General features: G+C 35.7%; 1 long non-coding RNA gene across 3 annotated transcripts in view; it reads left to right on the top strand.

The window, feature by feature from the left end:
• LOC118187336 (uncharacterized) overlaps positions 1–13366 on the top strand; it is a 70041-nt gene extending 56675 nt beyond the window's left edge. For all 3 annotated transcript variants that reach the window (XR_015038869.1, XR_004757926.2, XR_004757925.2), the window contains one exon: positions 12884–13366. This is a non-coding gene — a long non-coding RNA (uncharacterized LOC118187336). The remainder of the gene's footprint in view (positions 1–12883) is intronic.
• The last annotated feature ends 1180 nt before the right edge of the window (positions 13367–14546 follow it).

Genomic DNA, 14546 nt, shown 5'->3' with positions numbered 1-14546 from the left:
GAGGCAGTTGGAAAAATAAACAGACAGACAGTGAGTATAATTTTGTGAAAGATATTGTTTAAGATAAAATTTTTGACCTCCGATATCTGCCCTCTAAAGAAATAAATACTGCCATTTTTACAAAGCCATTACAAGCAAACTAAAAACTTCTAGCCAAGATCTTGGACTATGTTTAAGGTATAATTTCAAATTTCGTTGTATGGATGTATCTCAAGGTAAATTATTTTCTTTTATTAAAGAGAATGATTTACCTTGAGATACATCCATACAACGAAATTTGAAATTATACCTTAAATTATACCTTAATTGATGAGAGGTGTTGTTATTTTAACTTCCGGATATCCTGAGATGTAACGAATAGTGTAATTTGTTTTCTTTATTAGCTTATTGCTCACCTATCACAGCGCTGTGTAACGTAATGTATTGTAAGGATTATGATTATTTTATTAACAGTTAAATTTTGAGTTAAAATTCCTTTCCTATCGATTCTTAACTTCAACTTACCACTTCCGGCCAGAACGTAGTTTTGGAATCACGTCTGAATACATAACGAGGAAGAGCGGTATTTAACCGCGAAGTTCTTCGGTCTTAGAGAGAGAGATACCAGGTATTCTGGCTGCACGCGTCCTCCTTTTTAGGCTACTTTCTCGTAAGCTATTATCATGCTCGGCCGTACTTAGTAATAACACCCTCTTAATCAGCAGATGTTCAAGTTTGAATTTCCAAGTAAAATAATTCCTGTCATTCAGATTTCCGATGAACAACTGATTTAGGTGCCTAACCCTCATTACTGCGCAATCTGTAGTTAGTTTGTAGGCCCTTGATAGCTTCGCAGTCTATTAACGTTAAGGGGCCAACTCTGTTAGAATTTTGATAGCTTCGGCTATACCTCTTTAGTTTAGATTAGTTTAGTATTATTCTTAGTCTCTTAAGTTCAAAGCCCAAGTGTCGGCTTTACTATACACTCCAAGACGGAGTTTTGTTAAATTTTAGTTGGAATAATAAAGGGTTAGTTTACCTTTCTATCTTTTTGTTTCTTGTCACACGAACTCAAGCGATTATTCGCTTAACAGTTCTTAAGATTCTTCACTTCCAACAGTAACTTAGAATTACACAGTGAGCAACATTAGAGTGTTAATGTATGTTTTTGGTAGACTGCCATAATTAGCTTGAAACTATTGTAGTTCAAATGTTGATCGTTGCAATATGAACTTTTCCATTCTCTTTAAGAATGCTTTGTTAATCTACATACATGTAGTTACTCACATCAGGGTTTGGGCCCACTGGTTACTTTCAGAAAAGTGTATAATAATTTTCAATTAGCAATGTGAATTAAAAATCGATGAATAATAATTACTTTCGTTTCTTCCTTCTTCCCTGAACGATTGTGCAGTAATGAGGGTTAGGCACCTAAATCAGTTGTTCATCGAAAATCTGAATGACAGGAATTATTTTACTTGGAAATTCAAACTTGAACATCTGCTAATTAAGAGGGTGTTATTACTACAGAGCTTCCATCACCAGTAAAACAAAATGCATTATGAAAAATGGAAAAGCTAGAGCAACAATAGGACTTTTATTGGAAGAAAACCAATTAGGACACATTCGAAAGTGTACGTCTGCGAAGGGGACATAGAATGTTCTCAGACAGTACCATGAAAATTCAACAATATCTTAAAAAGGAAAACTTTTAAAAAAGCTGTGTAATCTGCAGTACAGCAATAAAGAACAAACGAGTAATCATCTAACGAAAATGGAAGCTATTGCTGAGCAACTATTAGCGCTAGGTGAGAAAATTTTAAAAAATTTACTTGTTGCATTTATTCTGAGTTGCTTAGCTGAAAATTATATTATGTTAATTACATGTTTAAAAATAAGATTAGAAACAGATTTAACAGTTGAATTATATAATAATAAATCTGTGGAAAAGTACAATCGTCAAAACGAAACTAAAGAATGTTGCACAGGTAACCAGAATAAAGCTTTAAAGTCATATTCCTCTTCCATGCCTAACATTTTAGCTGACAGAAATAAGGACCCACTTGATTCTTTTGCAAGAAATTAGGACATGCAAAGGCTGATAGTAGGAAATATGCGAACTTAAGCATAATCAAAAGCAACAATTCAATGCAACTATGAATTCACGTGCCATTAAAGAAGCGAAACGAGTTTCAAATCATCATTGTTTTACAAGTGTGAATAATACATATAATTACTGGTTTATCGTTTCTGGAGCCACTATTCACATGTGTATTGATAAAAATCTGTTACTATCAATTTTGATAGTAATTCCTTTCCTGAGTCAATAACTTTAGTTAATAGATACACAGTATTTAGTTAGGGAAAATTAAACTGTTAGGTCAAATATCAAAATAATCAAAATGAAGAAATACAGATTACGATCAAAGATGTACATTATGTTCAGAAATTATCTGGCAATTTATTATCAGTAAAGAAGTTAACTGATAATGGACATGAAGTAAACTTTAAGGCGCATAATGTCATATTATTAAGAATGATAATACAATAGCTTTCGGTTACAACAGAGAAAGTTTATACGTTCTTAAAGAAGGTGAATATGAACTTTGTACGAAGCAAATCAATGCAGAATGGATTCATGATTGGCGTATAAAATTAGGCCACAGAAATACTTCAGATATTTTAAGGATGTGTACAGAAGCTATGGCTGAAGATATGAAAATTACGCCCTGTTTCGGAGCATTGATATCTGAAGATTGTATTGCTATCAAAGCATGTAGAGAACCACCAGAAAGTCAGCTTCACAAACTTTTGAAATATTCGATTTAGTGCACACAAGCTGTTTGTGGACCAATGTAAACCCCAATTTCAGGTAGTATAAGATGTATACTAAGAGCAACTAATGATTATAGTATAAACGCTACATTTTCCCTCCTGAAGCACGAAGAAGAAATTAAATAACATATCGCCTACTTCCTCAAACAAGTATTAACCAAATGTGCGAAAACACCAAAACGACTGAGGTAAGATCAAGAAAAGAAAAATTAAGCAATGATTCTGAAAACTGCTAAAAAAAAGGAATAATACATGAAAAAACTGTTCCGTATTATCTTCAATAGAATGGAATCACTGAAAGAAGGAATCGCACAATAATTGAGATGACAAGAACGATGTCAAAAAGCACTAATTTCCAAACAAGTATTGAGTTGAAATGTTATAACAGCAAAATAGGTTGCCTACAAAAGAACATAAAGTAACTCTTAATGAAAAATGGCACAAGAAGAAAAATCATTAACACATATACAAGCATATCGCACTCCAGCATATGTGCGTATACCGAAGGAGAAGAGGCAAAACCTTGACGACACTTCTGTTAAACTAATCATGGTCAGATATGAAGAAGGAAAAAAAGGTTATCGTTAGCTGGATACAAATACCGACAGTATCATAATTAGTAGGGATGTAAATTTATACTAAAAGATACGCATCCAAGAGGATACAGAACATCTAACAAGTTTTAAAGATAATTCAAGAAAGGAGGTTATTTCCCAAAATACAAAGCTAAGTCGATCTCCAAGACGAAACAAAGGTATACCAATTGATAGATACAACATTAGTTCATTCCCAGCGCAGCCGGAGGAAACAGCAGCATCATACATAAAGCTTGTTCGGAGGCGAATACGAAGAAATGGAAACAAGCTATGGAAGAAGAGATTATTTGCTTTAAAACCGACTAGGACATGGATTTTTGACAAATGCTTCTGAAAGCACGATTATAGGCTGTGAACGGGTATAAAAGACCAAAAGGCTAAAACGGCTGTGCAAGGATTTTAGCAGAAATACGGACACGACTATGATGAAGTACTTGCTCCTGAAGCCAAGCCAACTACACTCATGTTCATAAATTAAGGATAATTCGGAGTCACGCGGAAATCGAACTCTAAAATAAATATATCACCTGTAAAATCACTACACACATCTTCAAGAATCATATGCAAATTTCTGGAAGTAACCAGGTGACACCGATGGTACTTCACAATGACGAGAGTGTAAGAGGGTGATGTATAAGGAATACAGGCAAAGAAGTAAAATTGTTTGCAGGCGCTTTATAAGCATTTCAGTGCAATAACCGAATAGTTATGACACAAAGGACGCATTTGGATGATTTTTTACGTGGTAGAATTATCGGTTGTCTGGAATGTGGGCGTACCCAACTGGAAGTAACAGACGAACTTGGAATTGCCCAGAGTGTCATCTCCAGGCTTTGGCAATGATTCCAAGATGATGGTAATGTGAGTAGACGTTACAGCACACGTCGCCCCAGAGTTGCAACGCCGAATGAGGACCGGTATTTGACAGTTACTGCCAAAAGAAACAGGCGGAGCACAGCCTCAGACCTGTCTCGTCAGCTCTCTTCAGCCACTGGTACGACAATTTCAAGGCAGACCGTGTACAGACGCTTAGGACAGATTGGTTTATATGCACGTAGACCTGTCAGATGCGTTCCACTTACTGCAACTCGCTGTCGCCTGCGGTTAGCCTGGAGTAGAGAGCATGCATTGTGGACACCGCAACAGTGGGCTTGTGTGATGTTTTCCGACGAGTCCAGGTTAAACTTGCAGTCTGATTCTCGCCGGACTTTCATATGGAGAGCTCCAGGTACCCGTTACCACCAAGAAAACGTCATTGAACAACACCGTTATGGTGGTGCAGGAGTGCTCGTTTGGGGTGCAATTATTCTGGGTTCCAGAACTGACCTGCATGTTCAAATTGGAACCATGACAAGCTAAATCTATCGGGACGTCATTCTGGAACAACATGTACGTTTGTTCCGGGGCGTCATGGGCGCACAATTTGTGTTTATGGATGACAACGCCCGTCCTCACCGTGCAAACATCGTAAGCGAATGCCTTCAATCGGGGGATATCACCCATATGGACTGTCCAGCATTCTCACCGGACTTGAATCCAGTAGAGCGCGTGTGGTACATGCTTGGCCGACGAGTTGCAGCCCGTCAACCTCCTCCTACATGTCTACCGGAACTTCGGAGAGCATTGCTTTTTGAGTGGTGTAATATCCCCCAAGATCAGATCGATAATTTGATACTCAGCATGCCTAGGCGTTGTACGAACTGTATTGCATCGTCTGGGAGACATACAATGTATTAACAATCATACCAACCATGTAATATTGGTTTTTTGTAAATAGGTTTTTTTGTAATTTGCTCCAGGGAATATCAAACATATAGCATCTTTTTTTGCTCTTTACCTTTTGTTTAATAAATAAGCTTTACAAATAAGTCAAATTTGTTTTCCTTCTAACTCTTCCTTTGCCTGATTTTGCATTATCCTTAAATTATGGACATGACTGTATTTTGAGAATGCCTCTTACTACAGCAGAAAGAAGAAAAATGCCAGAGCGGTATTATGATTATCCATTCAGCATATTTAAATATAATTTAATAGCATGATATTTGGTTGAAGCAACCTTCCGGATTTGAAGAATGTGATAAGAATAAAGTTTTCAAGCTTGTAAAGAATTTATATGCATTCAAGTAAGAAATAAATGAATGAACTAGAAAAATAAACGAAGTTCTCCCAATTAAAGGATTTCAATGAAGTCAAAATAATCCTTGTGCATATACAAGACAAGATAAAAAAGGATTTGTATACATTACTTTAGATGTGGATAACATGATAGCTAATGCACAATTTACTTGAAAATTTGATTACTTGAAACTTGAAAACTTGATTTAGTTGAAAATTTTGAAAACGAAATTAGTGAAAGTTTCACAATGAAAAATTTGGGAAATCTTCATTACAAGTATACGCTTTGAACGTGACAACGAGGGAATCTTCTGCATAAACTAATCAAATTACATTTCGAGAAAGCTGAAACAGTATCACATGAATTGATTGTAAGACATCTCTGTTTCTTATTGATCCAGGATACTATAAACAAAAAAAGGATTCAAAAGCTTACACTAATGCTGAGGAATGTAAAAGTGCAATAAGATCGTTACCGTATGCAAGCAGTCAATACCAGACCAGCTACTGTTCCCATCTTAGCGAGAAAGGTGTCAAACCTACAGATGTCGTCAGGACCGAAATAAAAGACTTGAAATGAAGTAAAGATTTTAAACTGATTGTAGAAATTGTAAGCGAGAACGAAAACAACTGCCTGCTATGTTATGTAGATGCAAATTGGAGAAATGAGCCTACCAATAGGAAATCTAATTCTATATATTTCTTTGCATATTAAGGTAGTGATTTTACATGAAACTGCAGAAAATAACTATACGTGCCAGTCAACTGCAGCGAAATTTATAACTCTTGTCGAAGCTGGAAAGGAAGCAATTTGATTTAAAAGGCTTCTGCAAGTTTTTCATGAAGAGGAAACTGCAGTTTCTATGTGAATAATCAAAGTAGCATCAATATGTTAAATAGGGACGGAGGCACTGAGAGAAATAAGCATATAGACACCAAACGTTATTTTATGAAAGAGCTTGTAAAAGTTCAAAATTATAAACTCCAATATCTTTCCAGTGAAAAAAATGACTGTAGACATTTCTAGAAAGCCATTACAAACTAAAAATATTTAGGCAAGATCTTAATATATGTTTGAGATGTCCTTTTATTTTACGTATTAATTCATTATATGTATGCATCTCATGGTAAGTTCTTTTTAAAGAATTTTTATTAACGTTATTATTTTTTTAAGGATTAATTACTAAGGAGAGGTTTTCTTATTTAAACCTCCGAATGTCCCAAGATGCAGTGATCAATGTGATTGGTTTTCTTTATTAGGCTTTTTGTTCAACTGTCCACTATGCCATTGTTAGCTTAGAAATGCCATAGTTGAAATGTTGTTCCCTGCAGTGTGACTGCTTGCTTTTTTATTCTCCTAATAAACGCTTTATTAATCCGCTCTGCATAAATTTAATTACATCATTCCTTACGCCTCCGCATTTAACCTTCATTGGAAACCTGGCTACGTCTGAGTCAGGTATTCTGATTTTGCAGTGGTGGTAGAAGGCACTGACGGCAGCAGATGATGATTAGAAAGTGTGGAAAGGTGATACCGGTAATTGTCTAGTATGTACAAACGCGTCGCATTTTAGCTTTCGAAAACTAGATGTTAGGTGAACTTTTTGCATGTTCCTCTAACAAGTACCTCGAACCATCTACCAACCCCTCGAACCAAAGAAAGGCTGATCTTGTCGATCTTAACAAGACTAAGCGGATGGCACTGCATGATGCACTACGAAGCGGGTGTATGATTCAGAGAGAGTGTTATTTAGTGAGCAAGTGAGGATGTTACCCGATGACCCATGGTCCCTAACGCGTAATGGCAGACCGCACATTGAGTTGAACAGTGTTAAACGAATGTCGCATACTGCGCATGTCCAGAAAACAATTTGGCGTAATTACTGTATTGGCGCGATTTGAAAAGAAGATAAATACGGTATATGGTAGATGTACCGCCATCTGATTGGAAACAAATCTGGCGTTTAAATCTTCGTAGAGTATAATGTAAATGTAAATTAATTACTGTGTTAAAATACTATTTTTTGCTGTACTGCTCAAACAACTAGAAAGCTGAAATTATTGCGAAGTAATGTGAAGCAGTGTTTGCATTCAAAATGTAAAATATAATACCTATGAAATTCTGCACATTCCTTTGGAACTGTACAAATTTTCGTTCAGAAAAAGATTGAAATTTAGGATATATTAGTTGAAAATTTATTCATTATACTTTTAAGCAATAAAAACAATTTTACCATACGTTCCATTCGTACATACATAAAGAAACACTGAGTACGTACATAAACAATACATTCGTACATTACATTCGTACATACATAAAGAAACGTTCCATTCGTACACTGATTTACCATACGTTCCATTCGTACATACATAAAGAAACACTGAGGAATATAACAAGTGCTTGCAAATAACACTGAAGAAATTTTACAATTCCTTAATGCTAGTTATTAAATTCTTTGAAATGAGAAAATAAAAGCGCGAATATACGCTAACAAACTAAGCGAGATACTCCAGTTTACAATTACTGAATTATAACATGTAAACAAATTACATTTAAATAACGAATTATTACGAACATATGTTAACAAATATTAAATGCACTGTTATTGACAAATTACAATGAAATATATATTAGAAAAATAAGCAAGTGCAATCGGTATGGACGTTAAAATAACTAATAAGCAAAGTTCCACAACATTACAGTTGTAAACATCATTCGAACACACTCGACAGCCATGGTGATCACGAATAAGCTAGCGTAGGGTTGCTTAGTCGCCAATATTTCTCCCCGCGCCAAAGGTACACCATCAAGCATGCGCAGTAAGCGAAATTTGCTTAACATTATTCAACTCAATGTGCGGTCTGCCATTACGCGTCCCTAACGGGTTCTGCCCTAATTCTACCTGTAACCTAACAAGCTGTTCCTGTCAGCGGGAACTTGTTTCCCATGACTCGCCAACATATTTAACGCCTGTGCCCGCCATTTGAAAAAAAAAATGGCCAAAAAAGTATGCTCTATACTGAAAATTAATATATTAAAATAACTAAAAGAAAAAAATAGTAAACACAGGAATAAGTAAAGGGGATAGGAGTAACTCCAAGAATTAATAAGTAGACTAGTAACAAAGTAGCAATAGAGATGAAACGCTAGTTAAATCTGAACTATAATAAATAAATAAATAAATAAAAAGTACTAATGAACACCCAAACACATTAAGGTAACATTTAATTTTGGATGTTTGATAGATTATAATGAGTTAAATTTATTTATATAAAAATTTGAAATTATATATCTGTATCTTAAATATATTAGTGAATAACAAAATAAAATAATGCAAACATTTCCTTTTTGTACTAAAACTGCGCTGCTTTTAATTAATGTCAAATGAAAAAAAAGAACGCATGAAACTTAATTACGTAAAAAATTAGCAATATTCTTAGCACAGGTGTGACTTTTAAACAGCAATTACCTTAGGTTCTTTTTTTTTAATTAATACAAATTCCATATACATCAGAATTCATCACCAATATTTGGTGGGGAGGTAAGGAATAGGAAAAGAAGCAGATTTCACATAGGAAAGTATATCCGCAGACGAACGCATGGTGGTGTAGAGGGCGCTGTGTGTACACAACTTCCATACATAAGAACAGCTGTTTGACGTGTGCAGCCAGTCGTCATTCGACTAGGTGAATTTTCAGAAGTAACATGAAACGGTATACGTGAAATGACCTTGCAGGTATGCATATAAATGCCATTCAAGAATCTCTTTATCCCTATTTCGCAACCTTCAACAATCTCCTTATATTTACATATTTGAATCCAATGTTTATTTGCTCTTTATTTAATTACAGTAAAGCATGCAACGACAGCTATCTGCCTATGGAAGAGGCATACATTCGTTGAGAATTATTTTAGTGAAAATGGCTCTTATTCGCAATACACAAGAAAAAAGAAACGAACACACTCATGCAATTGGACAGCCGGCTAGGATTCGAAATTTCTTGAACCGAATTATCAGTACTTAGCAGTTTTGTTTACTCGGCCGCTGCTGGTCATATTCAAATTCATTTTTAGTTTAGAATTTTTCTTCAGATAATCGTTTGCAGATCTAAGATCGTTTTGCACTTCCTGGATTAAAGTCCTGGCCACGCCCATGGTAATAAAGTAAAGAATACAAATGCTATCATTACAAAAAAAAATCATTTTTAATATAACAGTTGTTCAACTGTGTAGGAGACGGCTGCTTTAGACAGACGATTACGTAACGGCTGCGTGAATTCAACAGGAGCGCCGCTTTTGATTGGACTATTTTTTATTATTCTTATTTTTTCTTTAACTGGGAACTAAGTGGGGAATTCCCTTTTCACTGAGTTATATGTATGTACTAGTTGACCCTTGCTGTCACCTGTATGTACTAGTTAGAGTAATGTAAGATATCATATGTGAGATATCCATATTAAAACCTCCCTTCTATGATTATTTAATTTGTTTCTCAGAGCACGTTGTAGCCCTGAGAATTGGAACAACCTGGCTCAGTGGGAGTCAAAATATGGTAACCTCTTGAGTTTGCTCTTGCACTGTTTTGATGCCACTGAATATGTAGATCAAAATTAGAATAATCTGAAAATGCTAATTGGCAAATATCGCAAACTTTTGCGTCTAAAAGCATATGCACTAGCAAATGTTTCTCATACATATACCTACGAGTGGCAAGCGAGCCACATCGGTTACATACATAAACCATGTTATCGATTATCATTTTATGACAAAACATTGACGTATCGCGTTTTATTAGTAAATTTCTTAACAGAGGATATTGGTTGTAAGTCTAAGTGAGTATGCTAGTTTGAGAAGATATTCTGCAGCCAGTATCTTGCGATGCTGGTACACCATACTATCTTGTATCACCACAAGCAGTACGAGTCATTGGAGTGACCATCGGAGGGCCCCCTAATAGTTAAAGGGATCATCCGAGGATTACTAGTCATTGAAGGCACTATCTGAGAGTTCCTAGACATTGAATGGACTATCCGAGGATCCCTAATCATCGGAGGCATTATCTGAAGGTCCACAGACGTTGAAGGGACTGTCCGAGGGTCCACAGACGTTGAAGGAGCGGTCCGAGGGTCCCTAACGTTTTCAAAATATGAATACTATGATGATTGTCTAGGAAAAGAAACACCATCTCTGAAAGAAGTAGAAGTGCTAGCCATCCGATGGTCATGTGTAGATTGTAAATGTGAATACTGGCCTTGTGTTGCTTCTTGATTTTTCACAATGACGTTTTCATGTGGCGGGGAACAAAAATGCTTTTTTTGCCTGTGTTTTTCTAGTTTCTTACTGCTTGAGTAAGAATGTTCACACACGTCACATGCATGTGCCTTCGCTGTTTTGTATTTGGAAAGCGCATTTTTATGAAGCCGCTGCTCCTGTAAATTCGCTTGACACGATTTACACACTTTTTTCTTTTTTTTTACTTTTCACAGCCTCCGCTTTATCATTTTCAAGCGTTACAATGTATAGAACCGGATTCTTACAAATTTTACATAAATAGTTTTTGGATAAGCGGAATTTTTTTGATGAAGCAGTTACCTGGTCAATTCTAATTTCACTGCTTTTGCTAGACAGAACTATACTGTTTGAGCTTAAAGTAATTACCTCTTCAAGAAAAACACAGTCACTGTCACTTTCTTGCATTTCAGTATTGCTTGATCGTTTTTGTTTCCAATGTGCTTTCTTTTTATATCTTCTTTTCCTTTTCTTCCCAGCAGTCCTGAAATAGAATATATATTGATAAACAACCTATAAAAACAAAGTACTATTTATATTTTTAATGCTGTAACTAAAAACTAAATTTTTATTGTACAGGGTAGAAAATTTAATTTAACTACAATTAACACAGATTTCTGACATAAATGTATGCATAAACCTTTCCTTGAGGTACTTGTAAGTGCTCAGAACCTAACGCTGATCTAATAGCTGGTTTGGATAACTGACTGTTCAAGGCAAAATACACCAGAGCCTAATGAGAAGAATGACTTCATGAGGGATTTTTTTAAAAGCAAATGGTTAGTACTTTCATTACATATCGAGTAAAACATAAAAATTCAATGCAGTCAGTCCTTTCGCTGAGATTTGAATGTGATCGTATTATTTTTATCCAATAGTTTTATGTACTAGGAGATCACCAATGACCGAGTAGTACTATCATTTTATATTGATTGTTAGATCCGTGTTCAAATACTGGGGAACAAGGCATTCAAATATTGGTGAACAAGGCATTTCATGATTTTCCTCATATGAACGTGAATAGGCATTTCCTCTTAAAAAACCATCCATAAAGACATTCATTCCCTTAGGCAGATAGTTCTAGAGACCTTTGCTTTAATCAAATAACCTAACCTAACTTATGCATTTTATGTGTGAGATATATGTGTGAGAAGAGATTCTGATCTAGGCAAAATGAAGCAAAATTGCTGTTCATTTAAAATTTAAAAAGTGATTATAAAGAGTGTCTATAATTTAATCACCGGATAACAAAACTGCATGGAAACGAAATTTCACGAAATAACTGGAAATAATGTATATCAATATAATCTTCAGCTCAAGGAATTTCATTTATTCTAAGTTTTGTGAATCAACTGGGAACTTGTTTGTTTACAAACAAAATGGCGTCACGCAATGAAAAAGCAGTGTGCGTTCCTTAGTAATGAGAAACGAAATCTCCGAAAACATTTGGAAGACGATTCCGACGTGAATTTAATAAATTTTCATCAATGCACCGATCAATTAAAAGGTGGTTAGAACAGTTTCCAGAGGCCGGATATGTTTTTCCTGAAAAAGGTGCAGACAGTTCAATCGTCAGTGATGAAAACGTTTCTTCCATTCGACATGTGTTTGTGCGCAGTCCCAGTAAATCGATTCGCCATGCAAGCCTACAAACAGGCATTCTGAGGTCGACTGATCATAAAGTTGTTTATGGACGATTGAAACTGATCGCGTATGAATTGCAGATTTGTCAAGTCGTTCGTAAGGAATTTTCCGTAGATTTGCTTGACGGTATCATTAATGATAATCAGTTTATTCAGAAAATCGCATTCAGTGACGAAGCAACAATTTATATTTTACGAGATGTTAAATCGACATAACTACAGGATATGGGGATCAGAAAACTAGCACTGGGTAAGCGAAACTCAGAGAGGCAGCCCTAATGTTTAATGCGCACTAACTCACAACAAAGTGATTGGTAGTCCTTCTTAGAGGCGTCCATTAATTTGGACGTTTACTTCGATATGCTAAGAGTGTATGCTGTATCGCAATTAGAAGAAATAAGGCCAAACTTTTTTTCTCTCAACAGGATGGGCCCTCTGTCATTGGACTACACACGTGCATGATTTCCTTGATGTTTCTCAGATTGCTGGATTGGTACAGCTGGACTAATTTCATGGCCACCCCGTTTTTTGGACTCACACCACTCAACTTTTTTTTTTTTTTTTTTTTTTCTGGAGATACCAGAAGAACCGAGTTAATGCTGCAGAGATTCGAAGCACAGAAGATTTAAAAATCGAATCGCCACAGAAACAGCTGCTGTGACTCAGAAAATGCTTAAGTCATGGAGGGAAATCGAGAAAAGACGTGATATTCTCCGAGCAACTAATGATACTCATGTCCAAGCGTTTTATTACAAAAATCTTTGAAGTGCTAGATAAAATTCAGTTAGTCTTTTTTCCCTGTCTTGTGGGGAACAACAAGGGAAACGTCTCTAACAATTATTGTGCCCTTTATTTTGTATCATTTATAACATACCTGTATCTGGTCAATAAATTATGGACACCCTGTATTTTGCCTATGGTGTGTTATTTACACATCACAGAGTTTAGTACTTTGTTTATTTGATGTAACACACTGGACATTTGATATAACCCATAACAATTTAATAGCGGCCTCACCCATAGAAATCTAATTGAACTCTAAGGCCTTTATGACGAAATTTTAATTTATCACTTTATTAACATAATTTGGAATAACATAAATTTGATTTAATTTTATACTTCACATAATTTCATTACTGAAGTAGAATTCAAACGAAGTAAGTAGGAAGGACAATAAAAGCACTTATAAGGCATTTCTCCCGCCTTCTTAACATGCCTTCTTAACATGTAATGGTCAGCACGCTCGGCGTGTATTTCGAGATGTCCGTGGTTCGATTCCTGTTGAGGGCATTGCTCATTTTTCATCTCTCCTGCTTAGAAATAACCTAATGTCTCTACAGTGGCGCTCGAAATAAAAAAAGGTGGTGGATGATGCTTCTCAACCACCAGGATTTGGCGATTGGGTCCCCTAACCCCAGTCGCCCTTCAAAAGGGGATGTATATGAGATATTCTTCCCACCTTCTTAGCATGCCTTTCGTGGTGTAATGGTCAGCACGCTCGGCACGTGTTTCAAAAGGTCCGTGGTTCGAGTCCTGGTGAGGGCATTGCTCATTTTTCATCTCTTCTGCTTCGAAGTAACCTAATGTCTCTACACATGTTTAACTTAAAATATTTAATGCTGATTGCTTTTGCTTTCAATTGTAAAGAGCATAAAAATAAAAGCGTAAAGACAAAGCTATTCGAAGGGAAATATGCGAAACATTTTATTGTGATCAATAATTGTTAGAGACGTTTCAGAAAGATGTACAAATTCCTATTTACAAAGAGATTACTAGAATTGCAATTAATATTGAAACCTGTAAAATCATGAACTTATCATGGATTTATGAATAAATCCGCTAAATATCAGTAGTTAGTTTCAGGTTTAATTCTCGGCCAACAGTCTGGCAGAGTCAGGTTTTCGTATTTTTCTCTATATGTAACGCGAATAATAGCTATTTTCCCATAAAATATTCAGCATGATGGCATCTCATCTAAGGCTGCTAGCCTTCACGTCCTTTGCCATAGTTGATAAATTATTTCCAAGTAGCCCGATGACGTAGCAATCTTGTCGCGCATGACGTTGTAAATGACGTAGTAATCTCGCT

This window comes from Stegodyphus dumicola, chromosome X2 (genome assembly GCF_044657685.1).
Source record: "Stegodyphus dumicola isolate Sdum_Otavi_A_Nest chromosome X2, ASM4465768v1".
NCBI lineage: Eukaryota > Metazoa > Arthropoda > Arachnida > Araneae > Eresidae > Stegodyphus > Stegodyphus dumicola.
This window is presented reverse-complemented; position numbering and strand designations above follow the sequence as displayed.